This window comes from Notamacropus eugenii, chromosome 1 (assembly GCF_028372415.1).
Source record: "Notamacropus eugenii isolate mMacEug1 chromosome 1, mMacEug1.pri_v2, whole genome shotgun sequence".
Lineage (NCBI taxonomy): Eukaryota > Metazoa > Chordata > Mammalia > Diprotodontia > Macropodidae > Notamacropus > Notamacropus eugenii.
The window spans coordinates 279,564,884-279,587,649 of record NC_092872.1 but is presented as its reverse complement, the minus strand read 5'-3'; the positions used below and the strand labels follow the sequence as shown (position 1 = coordinate 279,587,649).

Sequence of the window (22,766 nt, the reverse complement as noted above, 5' to 3'; positions counted from 1 at the left end):
GATCACTTCCCTGGGCCTCAATTTCCTCCTCCTGAGGGGTCCACCTGCCTGAAGTCTTTCCTCACTCCCATCCATCCTTCATTTAGCCACCAAAGGGATGTTCCTACAATGCAGGTCCAGCCATGTCACTCCCTACTCAGCAAGTTCCAGTGGCTCCCTGTGGCCTCCAGGAGCAACTACAAAGTCATCTGCTTGGCATTCAGAGCCCTCCTCACCTAGTCCCCTCCTCCTTTCTAGTCTACTTACACCTCACTTTCCAACACACACTCTTCAATCCAGTGACCCCAGCCTCCTGGCTGGTCCATCTCTTGACTCCAGGCAAGTTCTCTGGGTGTCCCCCAGGCCTGGAGGGCTCTTCCCCCTCCACACTGACTCCCTGACTTTCTTTAAGTCCCAACTAAAATCCCATCTTCTATAAAAAGCCTTTCCCCACCCTTCTTGCTTCTAGTGATTTCCCTCTGTTCATTATTCCCTATTTATCCTGTCTTGTCTTGTCTTTCTATTAAGCTCTGAGCTCCTAGAGGGCAGGGACTGTCTTTTGTTGCTTTTCGTATCTCCAGTGCTTAGTGCAGTGCCTGGCATATAGTATGCCTAACAAATGTTTATTTTTGATTGATGGTCTCTAGTAAGTGGTGGAAGATGTCATGAGAAGTAGTGATGCCTTTGGTCAGAGAACTTTGAAAGTCGCTGTGACTAGAATAGCAGTGATATTATCCTCTGAATATGGCAGGCCCTCAATTCTGACCTTTTTAATTAACCCCAGAGGATCATAGAGTCATAAACTGGGAGCTGAAAAGACCTTGGAGGTCTTCTAGTCCAATGCCATCATTTAACAGATGAGGAAACTGAGGTGAGAGAAAAGACAATGAGGTCCAAGTTTCTCTAAGCTTAGGAAATTGGAGCTGAAGTGAGCTTTAAAGATACGTTGGTCCACATCCCTCATTTTCAAGATGAGACTGAGAGGACCTGTCCAAGATCACATGGGAACCAAATGGTAGAAGTGGGATTTGGAATCCCAGTGTGGAGCTCTCTCTGGGTTTTGACCTCTTCATTCTGGCCCCACTGAAGCCAACACTTCAGAGACTTGAGATTCCATTGCTGTTCACTGAGGGCCCTGGGAGGCCACAGAGACACTGGTTTTGTTTTGTTCTGATACTCACAGGACCAGCCTCTAGGCCAGGGGACAGTCCATTCTGCAGTGTCCAAACCGGATTAAAACGTAATTGGGAAACATTTAACAGAATAAAAAAAAATGCAACATAACATAGATAATATCACTATATGGTTTTCTGAGTTATTACATGGCTCCTAAGGATCATTATGTATATTTCAGTGGCCCAGTTTCCACTTGAGTTTGACCCACCACTGCCCCAGGGCCCTGCTGCACCTAAGGTTGGCCTTAGGAGGATATGCTGTTCTGTCCATCTCTCTCAGGTCCATTGTGGCCTAGAGAGGGGTGAGCTTTGACCAAAGATGGACTGAACAGGCAGGAAAACAAACCCGGACCCAGAGCATCCTGTCCAGAGGAGGCGGATCACGAGAAGGAACATGTCAAGCCTGAGTTCTCAGTGACCTTCACTGGAATCCCTCGCTCCCTTCCACATCTGGAGCCTGGTCCTCCCCGGGGAGTTTTCTAACTCACTGTGATTCTAAACATCTGGCAGCTAAGTCACAGCAGCACATTGGGTGCTTGGAAACATCCTGTGGATTTGGGATCGTCCCTGGAGAAAGGGGAATCACAAGCCAGGCTCACGATGGCTCCTAATTTCATCACCAAGTCATTCCATTTGGCTGTAAAATTGACAAATATTATGTAAAGGGAAAGGGTGGCTATTTCCTTTCTTTTATACATTTTTTTTAAAAAGTAAGTTTGATTGGTGCCTTTTGTTTCTACATCATAGTCATTTCCCGATAGGCCCTTCCACCCCACCCCACGCCAAGAAGTAGCTCCTTAACAACGAAAAACACTTTTACAAAAACCAACTAGTCCAGACCTCCTTGGGCCACACCTGTAGCCCCCCCACCTCACTACCCAAAAGAGGCAAGTGCATTTAGTTCTGTCTCTTCCACAACCAAGATTTGACCATTCTCATCCTTTTTTAAAAATTAAATGTTATTTTTTAACTGGAAAACATTCATTTTTTCTCCCCCCCTCCAGCCCCAGCAACTGAAAAAACAAAAGGAAAAACCAAACCCTTTTGATGCATCCCAAAATGCTGATATCAAAGTTCCCCAACAGGGGCACACACATAACCAGAGAAAGGTCAGGGTGTATCTGCATATGAGAAGCTCTATGGTGGGAGGTGAGGGGGGTTATGACTAGAGGTCAGTCCTGGAGCATTCTGGACCTTCTGTCCTTTCATTGAATTGGCATGGATCATGCGTCCAATACTCTACTAGGAGAGCTTTGTAGATTCTGGTCTTTGAGGACCTTGGGATCCAAATGGAAAAGCACAAGCAAGGTAGGGCTGTTAGGCGGCAGCCTGTGGAAGCTTGAACAATATTCAGAGAGAGGGGAAACTTCCAGCCGAAAAGCGATGAGAGTCCTTGTGAATTCTATCCTGGGTGGGACACATCATCACAGAATGAGGTATATGCTCAGTTCAAAGAACCACATTTTAGGGGACCCTTGACAAACTGGAGTTCCTCTGGATGTGAGTGACCAGGATGGATGAAAGCCTTGGCACCATACCCCTTGGATGGGGGGAGGCAAGCATTTATTTATTTATTTGGGCATTCCTTTATTAAGTGCCTACTATGTACCAAGCACACATCACATCGAATTAGTTGAAGGAACACAGGATACTTAGCCTAGAAAAGAGAAATCTCAGAAGGGATTACAGTAGGTATTTGGATGGACGTTCCATGGAGGAGGAAGCATTAGGCTTGTTCTGGCCTCAGAGGGTGAACCCAGAAACAGTGGGAAGGAGAGAGAGAGGGAGAGAGAGATAGAGAGAGAGAGAGAAAGAGAGAGAGAGAAGAGAGAGAGAGAAAGAGAGAGAGAGAGAGAGAGAGAGAGAGAGAGAGAGAGAGAGAGAGAGAGAGATGAACAGGCACAGATACAGAAACACACAGAAACAGAAGGAAGAGGAGAGGGAGGGAGGGACAGTTTCTAGAGATCTTATAGGAAAGATTCAAAGACATTGAGAGGAGATTTGGGAAGGAAGCGATCACTCTGGAATTCGTCAGCCTGACACACAAGTCTGAGCAGTGAAAGACCTTCCAGTGTGTGAAGGGATGGGAGGTCCTGCGGTCCATCAGTGACTAGATGGTCTCAGTTTGCACAAGAGTACTCTCCAAGGCACATGGCACAAAGGAGAGCTTGGGGAGCCAATTTAGATGTAAGGAAGGATTTCTGGATAGCAAGACTATTCTCTTCCACTTTGGGAGGTGATGGAGGGAGGCACCTTTTCCTTTTCTGAACTAGGAATAGATTGAAAATAAATTGATCCTCCTCTGTTTTGAGAGACTTGTAGGAAGCCGTTTGTGTTTTTGCCTTTCTATGTAGCCCCATCGCTAAGCACAATGCCTGACACACAGTAGGCATTTAATAAATGCCTTATGATTAATTTTAGATGGGGAAACCACCAACCCAGTGCCTGGATCTCTGATCCCGTGAAATGTCCTGGGGTCACCCTCGGAACAGCCTCTCCTGACCCTTGGGGACCTTGTGTCTCTCTCCAGCGCCCACACAGGAAACCTGGGGTGATGGAAGCCTGGCCCCTGTAGGCCCAAGGCCAGTGCCTCCTTAAGAGCTTTCATGCTACAATGTCCAAGAAAGACAAATGTCATGAAGGAGAGCCCAACGAAAGAGTAAGCAGGAGCCTCTTCCTGGGCAGTTCCTCATTGTGTCCAGCAGGGGTCACCATGCATTGATCTCCTGGGCCCCTCTTTTGGGGCTACCAGTGTAGACCCAGATGTGCTGAACCATTCTGGGGCATTGAGATTTGCTCTAGTTTTCAGAAGGATGTGGAGGAGCTGGAGAATATCTCAGGATAGGCTCTTCATTCAATTCCAAATCATTCATGCTGATCCCCTATAATGCTGCAGGTTCTCTGCTGCTGAGGAAAAGAAGAAGGGGTATGAGAGAGGATGGGCATGGTCAAGGCACCACACGGAGAAGGGACCAGCCTGGTTCTGCTTGACCTCAGAGGACAGATCCAGGAGTGAAGGAGGCATCTTTGGGTTGGACATGGGGAGGCTACATGTCCACACTGTCATAAAAAAGATTCATATTCAGGAACCAGACGGCCTCAAAGATTATCAGAGAGCCCAGAGCTTATTTAGCTCACCCCCCTCATTAGACAAATGTAAGAGAACTGAAGATTGTGGGGTGACTTCTCCAAGGTCCCATAGAGAGTAAGAAGCCAAGCTGGGATTTGAACCCAGGATCTCAATTCAGTGACCTTTCCACCTCCTCCAACTGCCTTATGAGCTCTTTATGATGAGGGTGAACTGATCCAAAAGGAGCCCAGGGAAGTTAAGAATAACATAATTCTTACACTGTTTGTAAACACTTTTTAATTGCTGGCATTCGCATTCTTTAAGACCACAAATTACAGACAAGTTGCTTATTTGCATGGACAGAGAAAGTTTCCCACATGGGAGCTCCCTACACCTATGAAATCCCAGCTCCGGGTGCCTTCCACACCACCCCCTGACCCCTAGAAAAGTCTTCAGTGATTCTTGCCAGGCAGTGTTTGTGCAAGAATGGAGCATCCATGCTCCTTAAGAAAACCCATCCCATTCATGGCAAGAGTCTCTCTGTGAGTGGTCTGGTGATGCTGTAACCACCGTACAATCCCATGTGATCCACCAGTAAACATTTACTAAGTTCCTACTGTGTGCCAGGCACATGTTAGGCGTTTGCCAATTCTTCTCAGAGAGGTGGATCAATGCGTTAATGGAGTGGGTTTCATCATGTGTCCATGAGATCACAGGAGACATTTCCAACCTTAAGATTCTGTTTCCTCCTTCCTAACAGGTTTTTCCAAATCCTCCTGGATCTCTTGACAGTGTGGAGCCCTGACTTTCAGTTGCTGCAACCTGGGTGCAGGTTTCTGCATCTCAGGGGGCAGGTCTCCAAAGTTTCCTTCCTGGCAGGAGACAAGTGGGTACCAGAATTAGGCCCTCTTCTCCTTGAGGTTATTTCTTTCTCCCTATTGCTGTCATGAAAACTTGCCCAAGGTAGAGAGGGATATTTTTGAAAAACAAATGAATTTGGCCAGAGGCAATGCATTCATCTCGACATAGATATTTTCAGCTCAATGGATTCTGTAGGATGTGAGTTCCCTTCTGTCTCCAAATTCAGCACTACCCCTCACCCTCAGCAGCTCCAATTCAGTCAAGTGGATGGCATATCTGGATATCTTTCTCCCTCAGACACCCAGGAGAGGTGTCCCAACTAGTCCAGAAGCCATTGAGGACCCCTCACAATGTCTATCTAATTAATTCTTGTGTAACTCATTGAGAACATTCAAATCATCCAAGGCACTCAATTATCATCTTCAAAACTCTAATCCAGCTGATTGGTGATGAGTGTGCCAACTGGACCCTGCTTCAGCCTCCCCTTCCCAGCCACCTTTCTAAGTAGACCACTCACCACATGCACTCCAACCCCTTTCTGCCTCTCTGGACCAAAACTCACTCTCCTGGTTGCGTGTATTATCTTGCCTTATTAGAATGTGAGCTGCCTGAGGATAGGCAAAATCTCTTTTTTAACCTTTGTGGTCTCAGCACAAAGCTTCATGGCTGGCTCATCTTAGGCACTTGTTGAATGTGGTTTTCAGTGATGAGTTCTGGATCTGTGCCCAGTGAGTCAACACAGGAGACAGTAGATATGGCAATCATCTGGCTACGTACCTGTCTTGTCTGTCTCCCAGAAGCCGTGGAAAGAGACCTGCATGCAGTCAGAGGACCTGCATTCAAATCTGATTCTGTTTCTTGTATCGTTGATCCCCTTGGACAAGTTCCTTCTCCTCTCTGGGCCTCAGACACCTCTTCCATAAACTGGGGGAGAGTCCTAGGCCATCGACATGCACCTCTCCAGTGCTTGCTTAGGCATGAACCTAAGTGGGGCCGGTACAAAGAGAATTGGAACATCCAAGGGGGCAGAGGTGAGGAGAGAGCCTTCCAGGCCTGGGGAGCAACGGAGCAGAATCATGGTGGGAAGGGGTGACCAGCCTTAGGCACAAGACGCCTGGAGAGCCACGTCAATAGAACAAGACAGGAATCATTTGCAAAGAAACAATTAACTTTGACGCAAACGGTGCATTTATCTCTCCAGTGATATTTTTATCTCAAGGGATTTTGGTTCTTTTGTAGACCAGAGGGAAAGGGATTCTCAGCTTCTCCCTCTCACAAGGAATGGGAAGAATCAGAAACCGGACCATCCAGCAAAGGGCCAATTTGTCCCATTAGAAAAGATTTTCTGCCCTCCCCCAAAGCCCTCGGGGGAGTCGCCCAACATTGACTCAACATTTGGGCCTGCTCAAGGCCCAGCTGCAAAACAGAGAGAGGCCAGGAATATTTCCACTGAGTTTGTCTTTTCAGTTAATTGACCTCAGGCTGCTTGTGTTCATTTTTACATTTCAAACTTCTTCTCCTGTAACATATGCTCCACAGGCTCCATGGGCCAATCCTTAGGTGAGAAAGTAAGGAACAAGACTGCTGTATCAGAGACCCTAGGTTTCAATCCTGATCCTGCCCCTGAGTGGCACTGTAACCTTAGACTAGTCCCCTGGCTCAGATGAGCTCCATCCTCAGGTCCTGAAAGAAGGAGCAGATGGGACTGCTGAGCCACTGTCAATGATGCTGAAAAATCATGGAAAATAGGACCGGCACAGTGAGATTGGGGGAGGCTAAACAGTGTCCCAGTTTTCAGAAAAGGGACAGAACAGAATCTGCAAACAATAGGCCAATGGCTTGAATTCCAGGAAAAATTCTAGAGTGAATCACCACAGAGATGATTGGTGAACGCTGACAATTACTGAGAACCAGTCTAGCTTTGGCAAGAAGGCAGCTCTGTGGGCAGTGGATGGGTGCTGAGCCTGGAGGCTGGAAGATTTGAATTCAAATCCTGCCTTAGATACTTAGTAACTAGGTAGCCTTGGTTGAGTCCCTTGACTACTATCTGCCTCAGTTTCCTCATCTGTAAAATGAGAGTGATTTGAGCTCCTTGTTGTTATGGGGTTCCAATGAGATTATATTTGTAAAGCACTTTGTACTTTAATCAGGAAGGGAATGCTCATTTACATAGAGCCCACTATGTGCTAGGTACAAGTGCCATTCATGTTAGCATTAAAAACAGATCGTGTCAGACCAACTTCATTCCTTTTTTGACGAGATTACAAAATAGTAAAAGGGAAAATGCTACAGACAAACTTTACCTGGATCTTGAGGAAATCTTTTGATCAAGTGTCTCCATGGAATGACCAGACTCCTATTGTAGCTGTCAATGGTTCAGTGCCAGCATGGCAAGAGGTCTCCAGTGGAGTGCCCCAGGGGTCTGTGCTTGCCCCCTCATGGTTTAATATTTTTATTAATGACTTGGATAAAGGTGTAGACAACCTGGTCATCAAGCATGAAGATGACACCCAATGCTGGGAGGGAGATTGACAAATGAAGACCCAAAGGGCTATAGCTCGACTTCACATAATGAGATTAAATCCAATAGGGTGAATGAATCAATCAACATGTATCAAGCACCTGCTACATTCCAGGCCTGGTGCTGGGACCTCAGGGATACAAAGAAAGGCAAAAACACCCCCTTCAGGGGCTCCCAGGCTAAGGAGGGAGTCAGTACATCTACAACTAGTGACATACAGAGGAGCCTTTGAGAGGAAAGCTTCAGTAGTAGTGGGGACAAGGAAAGGAGGATGTGACTTGGGAGCTAAGTCTTAAACAAAGTCAGGAATTCTGAATCATGGGATAGAGGGAGGGCATCCCAGGATAAACGTAAAGTCTCACACCTAGGTTCCACAACAGCAAGATACGAGGCACGACTAAACAGCAGCTCTTCTGAAAAAGATCTGGGGATTAGAGTGGACAGTAAGGTCCATGAGTCAGCAGTGAGGTGTGGCCACTAACAAAGCTCCTGTGACCTTGGGGGAGTAGGGGATGAGGAAGGAGCAACTTCCCAGAGGAGAGACTCAACAACCCCATGGTTCTCCACCTTGGTAAATCCTTTTCTGGAGAGTTGTGTTTGATTCTGGGCACTGGGGAACAAGGAGAAGCTGGAGAATGCCTGGCAGTGGGCAGCCAGAGAGGCAAGGGCATTGAGCTCATGACACATGGGGAGCGATTTCAAGGACTGGGCAGATGAAACCTGGAGAAGATAAAGGTGAAAGAGGATGAAGATGAAGGTGAAAGCAGGAAGCATCAGGAGAGACTTTGGTACCGACTCCATTTACAGAGCCCAGCATTCTGTCACAGCCAAGAAGGCTGATATAGAGTTGGTCTGGCTGAGCTGCAACCCAGCTCACTACAGTGACTTACATCTACTGTTTACCATTGGCCATGTTGCTGGAGCAAGCGTGATTGGGCAGAATACTGACTGGGGCTCTGATTCCTGCATGTGCACTTTGGTGAATTACATCACCAAACCCAAGGTTATGAGGCCATCCTCAGACATCATGCATGTAGCCTAGTCAGCCGTGCAGGGCCTCGAAGGAATAAGGGGAAACACTGGACGAGACAGACTCTGAAAAGGTTCTCTGCTTTGGGTTTAACAAAGTAAGAAAAGCTGTCATTGTTGGTACCCTTGGCTGAATGGATCTATGGCTCAAGCCTCCAGACACAAAAGGGGAGAGAGAGACAGAAGGACAGAGATTTATATACATGGGATAAATGGGGCTATCTGAGGACTAGATGAAAGAAATAGGCACGGGGAGCCTGGAGGCCAGCAGGATTAGGGGCCACCTGAGGACCATATCTCAAGGCTGGCTGTGGCCACCTTGGAGTCAGGAAATAGTGAATTGGCTCAGTAATCCAAGGTCCAGTGTTTAAATTCTGCTCCTGGTGTTTAACATCTCATGGGAAACTCACCTCTCTGAGCCTCAGTCTCCTCATGTGCAGAAATGAGCCTTTCAGTTTCTTGTAGAAAGTGAGATTTTCGCTGGAGCTTGAAGGAAGCCAAAAAATGGAGAAGAGGAGGAAGAGTGTTCAGGGCATGGGGGACAGCACGAGAATGTCTCAGAACCGAGAGATAGAGGAACTGGTTTGTGGAACAGCCAGGAGGTTGGTGTCACCAGATCAAAGACTATGTGTGGGGGAAGGTTGAGATTACCAAGGGCTTTGAATGACAAATAAAGGATTTTGTATCTGCTCCTGGAGGCGATGAAGAGCCCCTGGAGTTTACTGAGTAGGTAAAGCACATGGTCAGATCTGGGCTTTAGTAAAAACCCTTTGGTGGCTGAATGGAGTATGTACTGGAGCAGGGGAGAAGACTGAGGCAGGCAGGCTCCCAACAGCTGTTAAAATAGTCCAGGCATGAGAGGATGTGGGTCTGCACCAGGAGGGGGACCATATCAGAGGAGAAACGGTATCACAGGCTCATCAGAGAGATACTGCAGAGACGAACTGAACAGATTATAGTATCATCATCATCATTCTCTTTTTCAATATTATTATTATTAGACCTTCTTGGCCAGGTCCAGGTAGACCTTTTAGTTCTGGGACTCTGGGATTCCATATTCCATTAGTCTGTGCACATTCAACACTACAGCCTTGGGAGCAAGGGAGGGAGGTAGAGAGGTTTGTATAAACAGGATAAATCTCTTCTATTTCCTCCATTGCATGCCGAGGGGATTTGACAAAATACATTCGATTTCCAGCGACCACAGTCAAGTGCCTGCCTGAGATTAGAGAGCAGGATGCCTGCCCAGGAGAAACAGAATAGGGACTGACTGATGAGGGCAGACTCTCCCCCAGGGATTGATGGGCCTTCCCCTCCTCAATTCATTCCTTACAGGGTCCTTCCAGATGTCAAGACTTGGCCATGAGATCATGAGCTGCCAGTGAGATGTGAGGGAGAAGATTTGGAAATGCAGATAGGTCTCCATGGGCCCAGGGTCATTTTATGAGCCCTTACCCTGAGTATCCTGAGTGCCTCAGAGCAAATATTTATGAGAAGCTGAAGTTCTTGTGTCCCAGCCAAGTTCCACCAAGGACATGCAGCATGTGGGCTGTCTCCATGGCAGACCCTCTCCTACAGACAATGTCACCCCTCTCCTCCACCATCAGCTCCTTTAGATTGAAGCTTCATGACCACAAGGATACTCATGTACCCTTGAGCCACTCAGATCTAAACCACATCCTGAAACGGGAGAAGACCAAACACAGAAGAGATGGGTGGGTGGATAGTAGGGAACCTGAACTCCAGGGGTCCCGGCTGAGATGTCTGACCACTCCTTTGTCATCACATCCTCAATCTTCCAAATAATATGTGGGCTTCTCTGCTCCTCCTTGGGTTTCCCACAGGTCGAATATTGGGGATGGAAGAGCCACCATTCTGGGCAAGAAAGCATGGTGATCTTATACTAGATTAGGATGGGAGACATGGTCATCTAAGAGATCATCCAAGAGGCCAGAACAGAAAGAGAGAGGGGGGGGAGGAGGAGGAGGAGGAGGAGGAGGAGGAGGAGGAGGAGGAGGAGGAGGAGGAGGAGGAGGAGGAGGAGAAAAAGAGACACAAAAACAGAGAGCCAAAATCTGAGAGTCAGAGACAGAAACAAACAGATAGACAAAGTGATAGAAGACAGAGACAATACAAAGACAGCCTCAGGGTTACCATTCCCAAACCAGGACCTATGGACTTTTGGAGGAATAATCTGAGGCAGTTCTGGTGATGGCTCAAATTTTAGGGCCCACAATGCCTTTCTGGAGTTAACTTTGCATGTAGTTGTGTATATGTATGGATGTCTGTCTCTCTTTCTCTCTTTCTCTCTCTCTCTTCCTTTCTTCCTCCTCTGAGCCCAGTGCCCCGGAAGTGAGGTGGGTCAGAATTTCTGAGCTGGACTAATGGACTAATGGGTTGAGCACAATTGCAAAGTGAAAGGCCCTTGTGTTTATGAAAACCATCAGGGAGGAGAGGTTAGGCTAATGAAATAACAAGTTCAGCAGGCCTGCTTTTCAGGGGATCTTGGAGAAAATCGCAAGGAGATGAAACCTCTTGGGATGGTCCCAATGGAGACCAGCAGGGGAAACGTGATCTCTTCAGATGTGTGGTTTTGGGCCCCCCCTTTTTTGTCTCTACTGTGGGAAAATGAACTTGTTTGCAGTCACCCCTGACATCTGACTGCCCTGCAGATCACGAGGACACTGTGGTTAGCCACAGCTCAACTTGAAATGATCTTTCTGAACCCCATCCCTGCAGTGTTGACTGACAGTGCCAGGGTGGCAGCACCCACCTCCTTGGGGCACCCACCACAGCTCCACTTTCCTGTATCTACCCCAAGGCTAGGGAGCAGTTCCAAGACCTTTCACTTGGACTCTTTCTTGAAACAGAAATCCCACTGGATCCCTGGGCCAAAGCCAGGAGGAAGGACAGTATGCTCCCTCCCTCTTCTTCTTTTTTTTCTGCATGAATGCATGGAAACTTTAAACATCCTGTAAGGGGAAAAGCTGTCTCTTGGTGAATATAGAGAGGACCCGGCAATGTTTATCCATGTTCCTTCTGTTTGGATCATCTTGTTTCTTGTAGCTGGTTAACACCTCCAGTATCCTACCATCTGCCCATAGTGAAGGGAGGCAGGCAGAGAGACAGAAAACAATGGCTAGGAGGAAATTGCCTTGAGAAAAAACCAAAAAAAGGACTTTCTCCAGCCCACCCAGTTCTTCTCCTTACCCCTTGGCCCTCCCAGAATGGAGCAGCCCTCTGTTTGACACTGTGACATCCTTGTCTCCTGAGAAACCTTCCCAAGTCATTCTGACACCGGGGTATTTGGGGGACAAATGTTTAACCCCAACAAATAGCCCCAATTGGCCTGGGAGCCAGGCAAGGGAACTAGGGACAAGCCCTGGACAGAAACAGCTTATTCAGACCTGGTGTCTTTTCCTGGAATGTAGGTCAACTTATGCTGGAAGACTCCCTGGAAATGGAGAGCATGTGGCCTTCTGTGTCAAGGGCCAGAGCCAATGCTTCCCCCCTCCCTCTACCCCCAGAAAGAAGTCATCGAGAGAGTGGGGATGGGTAAAAATGAAAACCGAAGATGAGAACAGAACCACAGGATGGGATTGGAGGCAGTTTCAGTGGGAAGGACCTGAAGGGACAGAAGCTGGGTTTCAATACTGTCTTCACATTTGACAAGTCAATTCAACTATCAATTTCCTGACCTCTTCAATGAAGGGGTTCATTTCTAGGACCCCTTCAAGCACTGACTCTCTGACTCCATGTTTTATCTTCCTATCCCATCCAGCCATGTAGCTGCCCACTCATCCTGCCACCACCCACCTGACCAGTGCCTTCCCCCATGGACCTGACCCACAGCATCCTGGCCCTCCAGAATCAATGCCCTCACTCATGAAGGAAGTGAATCCATTCATTTTGGGCAGGGTGGACTGGAGAATAGTGACCTAGGGAGTGCAAACAAGGCCTTTTCAGCCCACTCCATCCACCCTACGCTTCATCACCTTTATACTCCCTCTTGCCATCAGCCCTCCATAGATCCTGTACCCACTTGGCACATATCCCTTCTACCTCTTCCTCTGGACACAGAAATTAAGTCAATAGTGTCACTGTTTCTGGAAAGGCACAGACTGAGGCTCCCCAGACCAAGACTCCCTTCCCAATCCTCCACTTCCCTTTAGGTGTCTGCTTCCTCATTAGAATATAAGCTTGTTGCAGGCAGGGACAATCATATTTCTTTATGTTCACATATATTTGTGTTCCCAGTAAGCAATCAGTAAAGCTTTGCCATTTGTTCATTTTTCTGTGACCAAGGGTTGGAAGGCCTCCAGGCTGACCCCTCCATTCTGCCCTCTGGGAGGCAGAAGCCTTGAGGGGATGAAGGTCATGCTCCTTTAGCTTCCCAAACTGCCTCCTACCACTGCCAAGTTCTGAGCTGGGCAGAGTGTGCCTGATTCTCTCAGTCAGAAGCAGGCTCAAGGTCAGGGGGCTCAGCCAGATGGCACTGCCCAGCAGTAACACTCCTGGCACTGATTGGCCTTAACTCTGGATTCAGTCATAGAAGGGAGGAGGAAGCATGTGCCTATCTGCCTGTCTTTATAAGGAGAAAGCAGAATGACTTTCAGTCCCCTGTGGTGGCAGAAAGCCTGGCAATCATCTTCTGGCCAGCCGTTCAGTGATTTATCAGTTAAAAGGCTGTTGGCTCCAGGAAGAGATTATTTCTTTAAAAAGTTATCAGCAAGTCTGAGGCTAAAATGTGGCCTGGATTCCTCCTCTCCCCTCTCCAATCCAGGGAGGGAAGTTGAGGGGAATGAACTGACCAGGAATGGATACTCCTTGTGGGTTATTTATTGTGACTGTGATTTTTGTTCTAATCTGCTTTCCATGAAGGGTCTGTGAACCCAATAGCCCAGGAGCCTCTATGCACCAGGAGAGATGATGGGACTTCCCAGCAATTGGAGGGAAGATGGGATAATGGATGGAGCCAGGCCTAAGAGGCTCAGATCTTCCTATCTGAGACTTAGAGACCTTCGGCTACAGAAAAGGTACCAATGGGCACTGGTGGAAATTGTCCACACTTTAGCTCACACTCAGTGTTTGTTCCCCTAGGGTACTCTGTATCTTGAAGAGTTAATCAACAAACATTTATTAAGCATGTTGTTGCTGTTTGTCCTTCAGTTTTAAAAGGCCCTATGCTAAGTGCTGGGGATATAGACAGAGAATAGGAATCTCCATTCTCAAGGAACTGGGAGTGAGAGGGGAAGGGAGGAAGGGAGGAGGGAAGAGGGACACAGAGAAAGAGAGGAAAAAAGAGAAAAGGAAGAAGAAACAGAGAGGGGAGGGGAGGATGAGAGGAGGAAAATAAGCAAAGATGGGGGAGAGGTCAAGGACAGTGAGTATTGAGTTGAGAAAAGGCCATTGGATTTGGCAACTAAGAGATCAATGTTGACTTTGGAGAGGGCAGTGTGGGTCAAAAAAGAGACCTAAATGATAAGGTCTAAATTCTGATTGCAAAAAAAGTGTGAGTGAAGAGATGGTGGATTTCCTTTATTAGGGAAAGTTTAGCCACAAATGACAGAATAGACATGGGATGATAGTTAGTAGGAATGGAAGGATCAAGTGAGACTTTTTCCAGGAGGAGGGAGACATGGGCATATTTATAAAGTAGGGAAGGAGCCAGTAGATAGGGAGAGATTGAAGATAAGTAAAAAGAGGGAGGAGGACAGAGGGGGCAACGTTGCTATTGGAGGACATGGGATGGAATGGGATTGTGTGAGCAAGGAGAGGGGTTGGCCTTGGTCATGAGTAAAGCTGCTTCTCTATGTGAGAATTGAGGGGTAAGGAGGAGAGAAGAGAAAAGGCACCTGCATGATGGGAGATGAAGAAGAGGCAGAAAAAGGATCTTGGGCCAAATGACCTTAATTGGTCTGTAAAATGTGAAACAAGGTTCACAGATGAGAGGGTGGAGGAAGGGGGAACCATGGGAGGTTTGAGGAGTCATGAAAAGGTTTGGAAGAGTCACTGTGGAGAGTGGAAGAGGGAAGTGATTGGTTGTTGTCCTTCATTCTCGAAAAGGACCAAAATGACATCACCATGATAAAGTGAAATTTCAGTGTGTCCAACTGTGGCTGATCAGAAGAATATGAGCTCAGCATGCTCTACCACAGATTGGGCACAGATAGTCCATGTGACTATCTGGGGTGGATACTCTAAACCTGCGCATCCTACGTTTCTTTTGAGCTGTTTCAATTCTGTTTTGCTCATAGAGAACAGCACCCTTTTGATGTGGGCACGCCACACTGAGCAGTCCTGTGCCAGTATCTCCCATGTCATGTAGTCACATCCAAAGTTCATGTGAGAGACCTTGAGAGTATCCTTGTATTGCTTTTTCTGACCACCATGTGATCGCCTGCACCATGTGAGTTCTCTATAAAATAGTCTTTTTAGCAAGTGTATGTTTTGCATTTGAACAACATGGCCAGCCCATTGGAGTTGTGCTCTCTGAAGCAAAGTATGGATGTTTGGCAGTTTAGTTCAAGTAAGGACTTCAGCGTCTGGTACTTTTTGCCAGGTGATCTTCATAATCTTCCTAAGAGAGTTCAAATGGAAGTGATTCAGTTTCCCAGCATGATGCTGGTAGACTGTCCATGTTTCCCAGGCATACAACAATGAGGTCAGCACAATGGCTCTGTAGACCTCCAGTTTGATAGTCACTCTAGTACCTCTTCTTTCCCATAAAATTTTTCCACAAAAAGTTGTTTATTTTGTACATTTTTTGTGTGTTTCAACTGCATAGTGGGATTCCCCACCTGCTGTGGTAATCAGGCCAGGGTTGAGTAAGCAGACAATTTTTAGGGTACCTTTTCTATTCCCTCCTCATACCAGGAGGTGAGCAGCATGATCCTTAAAAGGCTACTCAGACTCCCAGGGGGCTGCCAAATTCCAATGTTGCTTCTAGTGAGAAAGGACCCTCTGGCCTAGGCCGCCTACGTGCAGTGTTGTGACTACAGCTTCTAGCGTATCTGCACTTGCTGCTTCATCACTTGCCTGTCACCACAGGACGTTGAGATAGGTATAGTAGTAAAATGGTATAGGTAATGTCTTTTGATTCATGCATAAATTGGATTTAAATGATGCAGAGTTGCATGAAGTCATCGGTCTCACTCTCTTCTCCAGAGTCATCACAGTCCAGTGGCAGGACAGAGTCAAGATGATTGGAGATGGTTCAGGATTCAGTGAATGACCTTGGTGTTTTTGATGTCTAATCAAGCTCTAAGCACTCCACATCGTCTGCTTCAGCTGCCTTCATGGCTGTTGGAACAAATTGTTCTCATCTACCCATTCCACCAGGGGAAGTCTTCATATGCTTGGTGTAGACACCCCTCTAACTCATCAATGAATTTGAGATCCTTTGGCTACCCTCGACCTGATTTGGCCCTTCTGCCAAAACAGTTTACTGGGGTGTGGTTGCTGTGCACGCTACAGCTTCTTGGAGCCACAGGTGACAATTGGGTGGAACAGGTAGACACCAAAGGTGGAAAGAGTCCTGAAAAGGGTTCAGCAACCATTACACCAGAGGTACCAGTCCTCCCTGAATACACCCTACACCCTGGAAGAGGGAGGTGATAAAGGAGGTGTGGTAGGATTGCTGACCAGCAGTGAGCGCCCAGTTGGAATGTAACATAAATTTGTAGATGACCCAATCAGAACAGCTGTGCAATTTTCTCCACCTTTGTTCAGTAGCACACATGTGTAAGCAGTGAAGGTGTCAAATGGTGGGAGTGATGCAAGCCTGAAACTTAGCAAGGCATAATCAGCAAAATGTTAAAGGAGCTGAGGGAAGAGGAGGGTGTAGAGTTGAAATAGTTCACCAAGGGGTCAAGATGGGGAGAAGAGGAAGGAACTGGCACTGGGGAGAAGGCCTGGGAGAGATTGAGGGGTTGGGACTGGAAGGTCAGGATGTGAATGCAGAGCAGAGTTTGATGAGGGAGGTCAGATGGAAAGCCAATAGACTGTGGTCAGATAAAGGGACTTGGGAATTCTTAAACATGAAGGTGAAGTGTTTATGGATGATGGCAAGATCAGTCCCATAGTCTATGGCATCGGTCACATAACATGAAAAATGTTTCCTTATATATCTAACTTGGTCATGCGCCATATAGCCTCTATGGTATCCTGGAGCTTGAGTCCCTGTCCCATGTAAACAACTTCTGACCTGGGTCACCTGGATAGTCATCTGACTATGCCAGGAGAGGATCTAGCCTGGTACCACTCACACTGGCACTGAGAGTTCCACTACCCTTCACCCTCCACCCCTGCCACTGAGATCAGTGCCTGGGGGCTGCTTGGCACTCCCATTTCTTTACCCCTTTGCAGAGTTGGCAAAGTCTGGCACAGTTGAGTCCAATTCCACACTTCACACCTATCTTACACCAGCTGCCAACCCCACCCACTGCCTTATTCACCAAGGGGATGAGTCATGGCCAGCCCCAGCCCAGCCCAATAGGACAGTTTTCCCATCCTCACAAGTGTAGTCAGCACACAGATTCTAAGAGGAAAGGATGCTTTTCACACTCAGCAGGGGAAAGGCTGTTTTCATTCACTGATGACCTTTGCTTTCTAGCGGCTCCAGGAAAGCCCACTTCTCTTTCTGATGCATTCCTTTCCCTGCTCACTGGCCAGAGTCAGAAGCTGCTTCTCAGCCTTCCTGGGGATGATGGAGAAGCTCCCAAGACTTTAGTGTATTCCTGTCCATCCTGTCCTAAATGAACTGAAAGAGTAAAATAATCTGCATGCCTGAGGACAGACATCTTAAGGACAGAACAATATTGTTTTACGTGAGTTGCAATCATAACAGTTAGTGAGTGAATAAAGGAACAGTCGGATCAATCAATCAATGGGCATTTTTTAAGAGCCTCTTTCACTCTAGGTCCTGCGCCGAGGACAGCCCTGCCCTCAAGGAGCCCACAGTCTCATGAGGGAGACAATGTACAAAGGATGGTACAAACCACTTAGACACAGGACAGATGAGAAATGATCAAGAGAGGGAAGGCTCTCGATGAACAGGGACTGGGAAAGGCTTCGTGCAGAAGGTGGGATTTTAGCGGGGACTTCAAGGAAGTGGTGAAGGCAGGAGGCAGAGATAGGGAGGGAGGGCTAGAGGATGCAAGGGTAAGGGAATTTGAAGATCTTCCCTGCCCCTTAATAGGCCCATGTGACCTGCTATGAGTTTTGGGCCAGCCCACAGCCTGAGTCATGTGGAGCCAATGGTGGGAGGATTTTGCTAAATGGGTGGAGCAGGAAGAGAGAGTGTGAGGCAGAGCTGAGGCAGAGCAGCTAGCTTGAGTGAAAGAGGGAGGAATTTTGTCAAGGGAGCTTATTCATGGGGAGGCTTGACAGAGGAAAAGGCTTGGGGATGGTCATGCATATTAGCGATATATAGGAACTTCTTTGTTACCATGGTGGAATTGGCTTTCTGATATCTGAATAAATATTTTGGTTTGGTCTTTGAGGAAGAAAGCTTATATTTTGTGAATTTATCCTGGAAATATGCATGTATATCCATAACAGCTGCTGTGGGTATCACATTGGCATTACAAAGGCTAAGATGGGGAGGGAGAGAAGCCCAAACCTGGGAGATGCCCCCACCCTCCACCCAAGAAATGCCTGAGTCTGGAGGTGGAGGGTCTTGTTTGGGAGGTCACTGTCCTAGACTGGAAGAGAGTGAGAAGGGGGAGAAAGGAGGCGCTTAAGAGGGAGCCAAGTTGTGAAGGGTTTTGGAGTGACAACCAGGGGTTTGATATTTGATCCTAGAGGTGATAGGAAGTCACTGGGGGGCATTGGATAGGAGGGGTTAACATGGCTGTAGGAAGATTAATTTTACAGCTGAGACTTGAGACAGGATTAAGCAATTTTGTTGCTGTTCAATCATGTTGGTCTCTTTGTGATGCCCTTTGGGGTTTTCTTGGCAAAGATACTGGAGTGGTCTGCCATTTCTTTCTCCAGTTCACTTGACAGATGAGGAAAATGAGGCAAACAAGGTGAAGTGACTTGTCCAAGATCCCACAAGTTGTAAGTATTTGAGGCCAAATTTGAACTCAGGTCTTTCTGACTTCAGGCCCAATGTTCTACCCACTGCTCCTCCTGACACTTACCAGGTGCCAATCCCTTGGGGTATAAATACAAAATGGAGACAGTCTCTGTCCCTGAAGAGTGAGGAGAGGGGTAGCCAAGGAGAGGTTCTTTGGTCCAGAAAGTTACAGGGACAGTGAGTGAATCTGTAGGTGCCACACACCCTTCCCAGTAGCAGTGGCAGCGTTGATTTATCATTCAGAATTAGAAAAAATGAGGGGGGAGGTAAAGCTCATTGAACTTAATAGCAGAATGCTAAATTGAGAGTTGGGATGAACATTAGAGTTCCTAGTATCAGGGAATTTAGACATAGTCCAAACACCTCATTTTATAGCTGGGGAAACTGAGACCCATAGCAAGGTAGTTACCTACCCAAAGTCACACAGCTACTAAGTGAAGGAGCTGAAATCAGCTAACTGCAGCCTCATGGCTCTTTCCTCAATGCCCTAGACATTCCCCACATGAAGTGTATGGCCCATTGCCAACTCTGAGGCCTCAGTACCACTGGCTTCCTTGGAATGGGAATAGGACATTTTGAAAATAACAGGGATCTTATTTGCAATTGAACTTCAACTCAAGATGCCTTGGGATTTTACTCTATGATTTGTGAGAGGTGAGGGGCCAAAACCTAGAGGTGTGGGCCTAAAAGTTAAGTCATTTTAACCATCTATGAGTTCAGAAATGACATAAATGATTGGGAAAAAAGGTGAGCCCCAGGCACAGAGCAGGAGGGTGGGGAGCCAGGTGGGCAGTCCCAACATTTCTTGGGTAATCCTGGGCCTTAGCCATGGAGCAGTTACAGGCTGCCATATTGATAAAGGAGAAAGGAGGCATTTGAGTCATGAGTAGCTTAGTGGCTAAGGTCACTTTTTCCTGACTGAAAGGAAATCATTACAGGTTTGGAAATAAGCTTTTCATAAATTAACAAGAAGGGAGCCATGGGATTATCTTTTTTTCCATCTTCTCTGTTTCTAATCTAGAAGAAGAAAGAGCTAAGACCAGAAGGAATAGGGGGAAAAGAGTTAGAATCAAGTTAGCTCTTCCAGGAGAGGGACTCAATGCTTAGAGATCTTAGAGATTTTTAGATCTTGGAGATGCTTAAAAAGTTCAGTGGCTTTTTAAGCGTGACCAAGGGCTTCCTTTGCAACAGCCCTAGGAGGACAACACCTCAAACATCAGTCTCCTCACTACCTGGAGCTTTAAGGATGGTTTTCCAAGGGTCATGCACCTAGGAAAGGTAAAGGGAGGATTTGAATCCAGATCTCTCCCAGCACTCTTTCCAATATCCTGAGCCTGGTCCCTAGCACATAGGAAGCATTAAATCGGTGCTTATGGATTGAAGTCCAGTTAATTAATTCAGAATATACAAGAACGCCCAAATAACAAAGGCAAGAATTCATGCCTGGATCAAGGGCTTGGACTATCCAAGTCTGGCAGCCTTGACAAAGGGAACTTGGAAGAACAGAGAAAGTCAAGTTTTTCCTAGGAGTAAAAAGGGGAACCAAATAGTCACTGCTAATAGTTAAGGTCATCAATTGTATTTTAATGACAAAGGTATCAGTTTACATCTAGGTTCTATTTCTAATTTTGTTCTATATTGTCTTTGGCTATAAACATATATGAAACTAGTATTTGCTTCATTAATATCATCGATAATTCTAGAGTTTTGAGGGATCTTGTAGGACATCCGATGTGACACATATCTAACTAAGCAGGTAATCCCGCCCAACACATCCTGACATCTAGGGGTTCAGTGGATAGAGTGCCAGACCTGGAGTCAGAAAGACTCATTTTCCTGAATTCAAATCTGGCCTTAGATACTTACTAGCTGTGTGACCCTGAGCAAGTCACTTAACCCTGTTGGTCTCTGTTTCCTCAACTGTAAAATGAGTTGCAGAAGGAAATGGCAAACCTCTCAGTATCTCTGCCAAGAAGGCTCCAAATGGGGTCACGAAGAGTGAGACACGACTGAACAATGACTGATCCCCAGCACAGTATAGAGCATGTAGAAAATGCTTAATAATGCTCAGTGGCATCTGTGCATTCCAGTAACTCAAATCCTCCTTCTGTAGGATAGCTCTAATTGCTAACATTTTCCTGACATTGAGCCCAAATCTGCCTTTTTACAGTCCCCATTCATCATTCCTGGCTCTGTTCTCTGGGGTCCAATCCTTTTCCGCTTGATAAACTTTCAAATCCCTGAAGGGAGTGCTCATGTTCCCCCACTGAGTCTCCTCTTTTCCAAGCTGATTATTCCCCATTCCATCAAGCAGTCCTTGTATGACATGGTCCCTGCCCCTTCTCCTCCTAATTGTCCTCCCTTAGATGTTCTGGTGCTTGTCAATATCCTTCCGAAACATGGTACCCAGATGGAACGTGATAAAATGACAACACATGGTTTTCGAGGATTCATTTTGATAGAAAAATCCCAAGTGCTTGAATCTTGGACAATTATTTCTATCCTTAGTTGTTTGGGTGTGTGAAAATGACAAACTCTTGGACCCATCCCGCGTCCCTTCCTCCAGGACAAATGCAAAGGGCCATCATAAAGCTCTGCATATTCCTAAAAGTCAAACATTTGCAGGGCGCCAAACCCTGAGAATTCAAAGAGAGTTCCCCTCTAGGGGCTTATCTCCCTCTTCCCCAATTGGGAACTTGCATTGGAAGGCTAGATGCTCATTAGCTTCTCAGGGTCTAGGAATAACCATTAGGTTCTGTCTTTTGCCTTTTTTTGTATTCTTAGCACTTAGCACAATTCCTGCCACAAATTGGCACTTAATAAATGCTAATTGACAGGCTGTGTTCCCAGTACTATTGCACTTGAGCCCCCACCATTGGTCCTCATTAACAATCAGACAATCAGGTTAATTGGCTTTTAGGAAAGATATTTACTAAGAAAGAATATGTGGTAAGGAGATGATACAAAACATTTCTCCCAAAGCCGGGCATATGCTATCCCCCATATGATATTCATGAAGAGAGCTAGTGCTAAATTATAGTACAATGTCACACGTGGAAAGAACAAATGTGGCAAAGGGATAACCCATACTTCCTCCACTGGAACTACTTTTCTGCCTTTATAGAGTCCTCATGAAGTTCCCTGTAAATGTTGACTGGTTGTTGTCCTTTGTTCTTGAAGAGGACCAAAATGGCATCACTATGCTAGAGTCAAGTTACCATGTGTCCGACTGTGGCTGATCAGACCAATGTGAGCTTAGAATGCTCTATCCCAGGTCTTTGCTAGACTCAAAAGTCCACATTTCTCTAAAGTCCATAGTTAGTACTTCTCTCTACCGTAAGAGGTCATGCCCCCTAAAGTTATCTTTCCTCAGGAGACCACTGTTCTGTATTTGTTTGTTCTCACTGTCCCCCTCTGCTCTCAACATTGGCACTGCCACTGGCTACTGTGGGCACTGTGACCATTCAGGTCCAAATACCAATAGTATCTCTAATGGGATCCCAGGGTCTTCTGAACTCACAAGGTCATTTGAACACTTCCATATCACACTACTCATTTGCCTAAGATTTAAAAAACCAAACAAATACAAGAGGACAAAAGCAACCATATGCTCATAGGTGCCATGGCTCTGGCAGAAGTTAGGACAGCCACCTTTCTTCCACATAGTTCTTTGAAAAACAACTTAAAACAGGTCTCCAGCTTCAAAACCAAGAGAGATAGGAGGGGAGAGGGGAGGAGAGGGGAGGAGAGGAGAGGGGAGGAGAGACAGAGACCGACAGAGACAGATACAGACAGACAGAGAGAGGGAGATAGAGACATAGAGACAGAAAGACAAACCGATGGGTTGGGTTGTCCCTTTTGTACAAGGTTCCAGCTCAGCAACCCCTGAATCATCAGTTCTTCTGGTTCTGTAGCCAATTATAAGAGTTCATCATCACACAGTGCAATCCCTCTCAGTCACGCATGTCCAGAAACCAGCTCCCCTCAAGTTTCCATGTGGTTGCTTGAATTGGAGCCAGGCAAGGAATATCTACACATGCTCTAAGGGCT

General features: G+C 46.6%; 1 long non-coding RNA gene across 1 annotated transcript; it reads left to right on the top strand.

The window, feature by feature from the left end:
• The first annotated feature begins 13,219 nt into the window (after positions 1-13,219).
• Positions 13,220-22,353, top strand: LOC140517579 (uncharacterized). The gene is made up of 3 exons (XR_011971643.1): positions 13,220-13,671; positions 14,893-15,044; positions 17,250-22,353. It is a non-coding gene; the product is annotated as an uncharacterized lncRNA (long non-coding RNA).
• Positions 22,354-22,766: the final 413 nt, after the last annotated feature.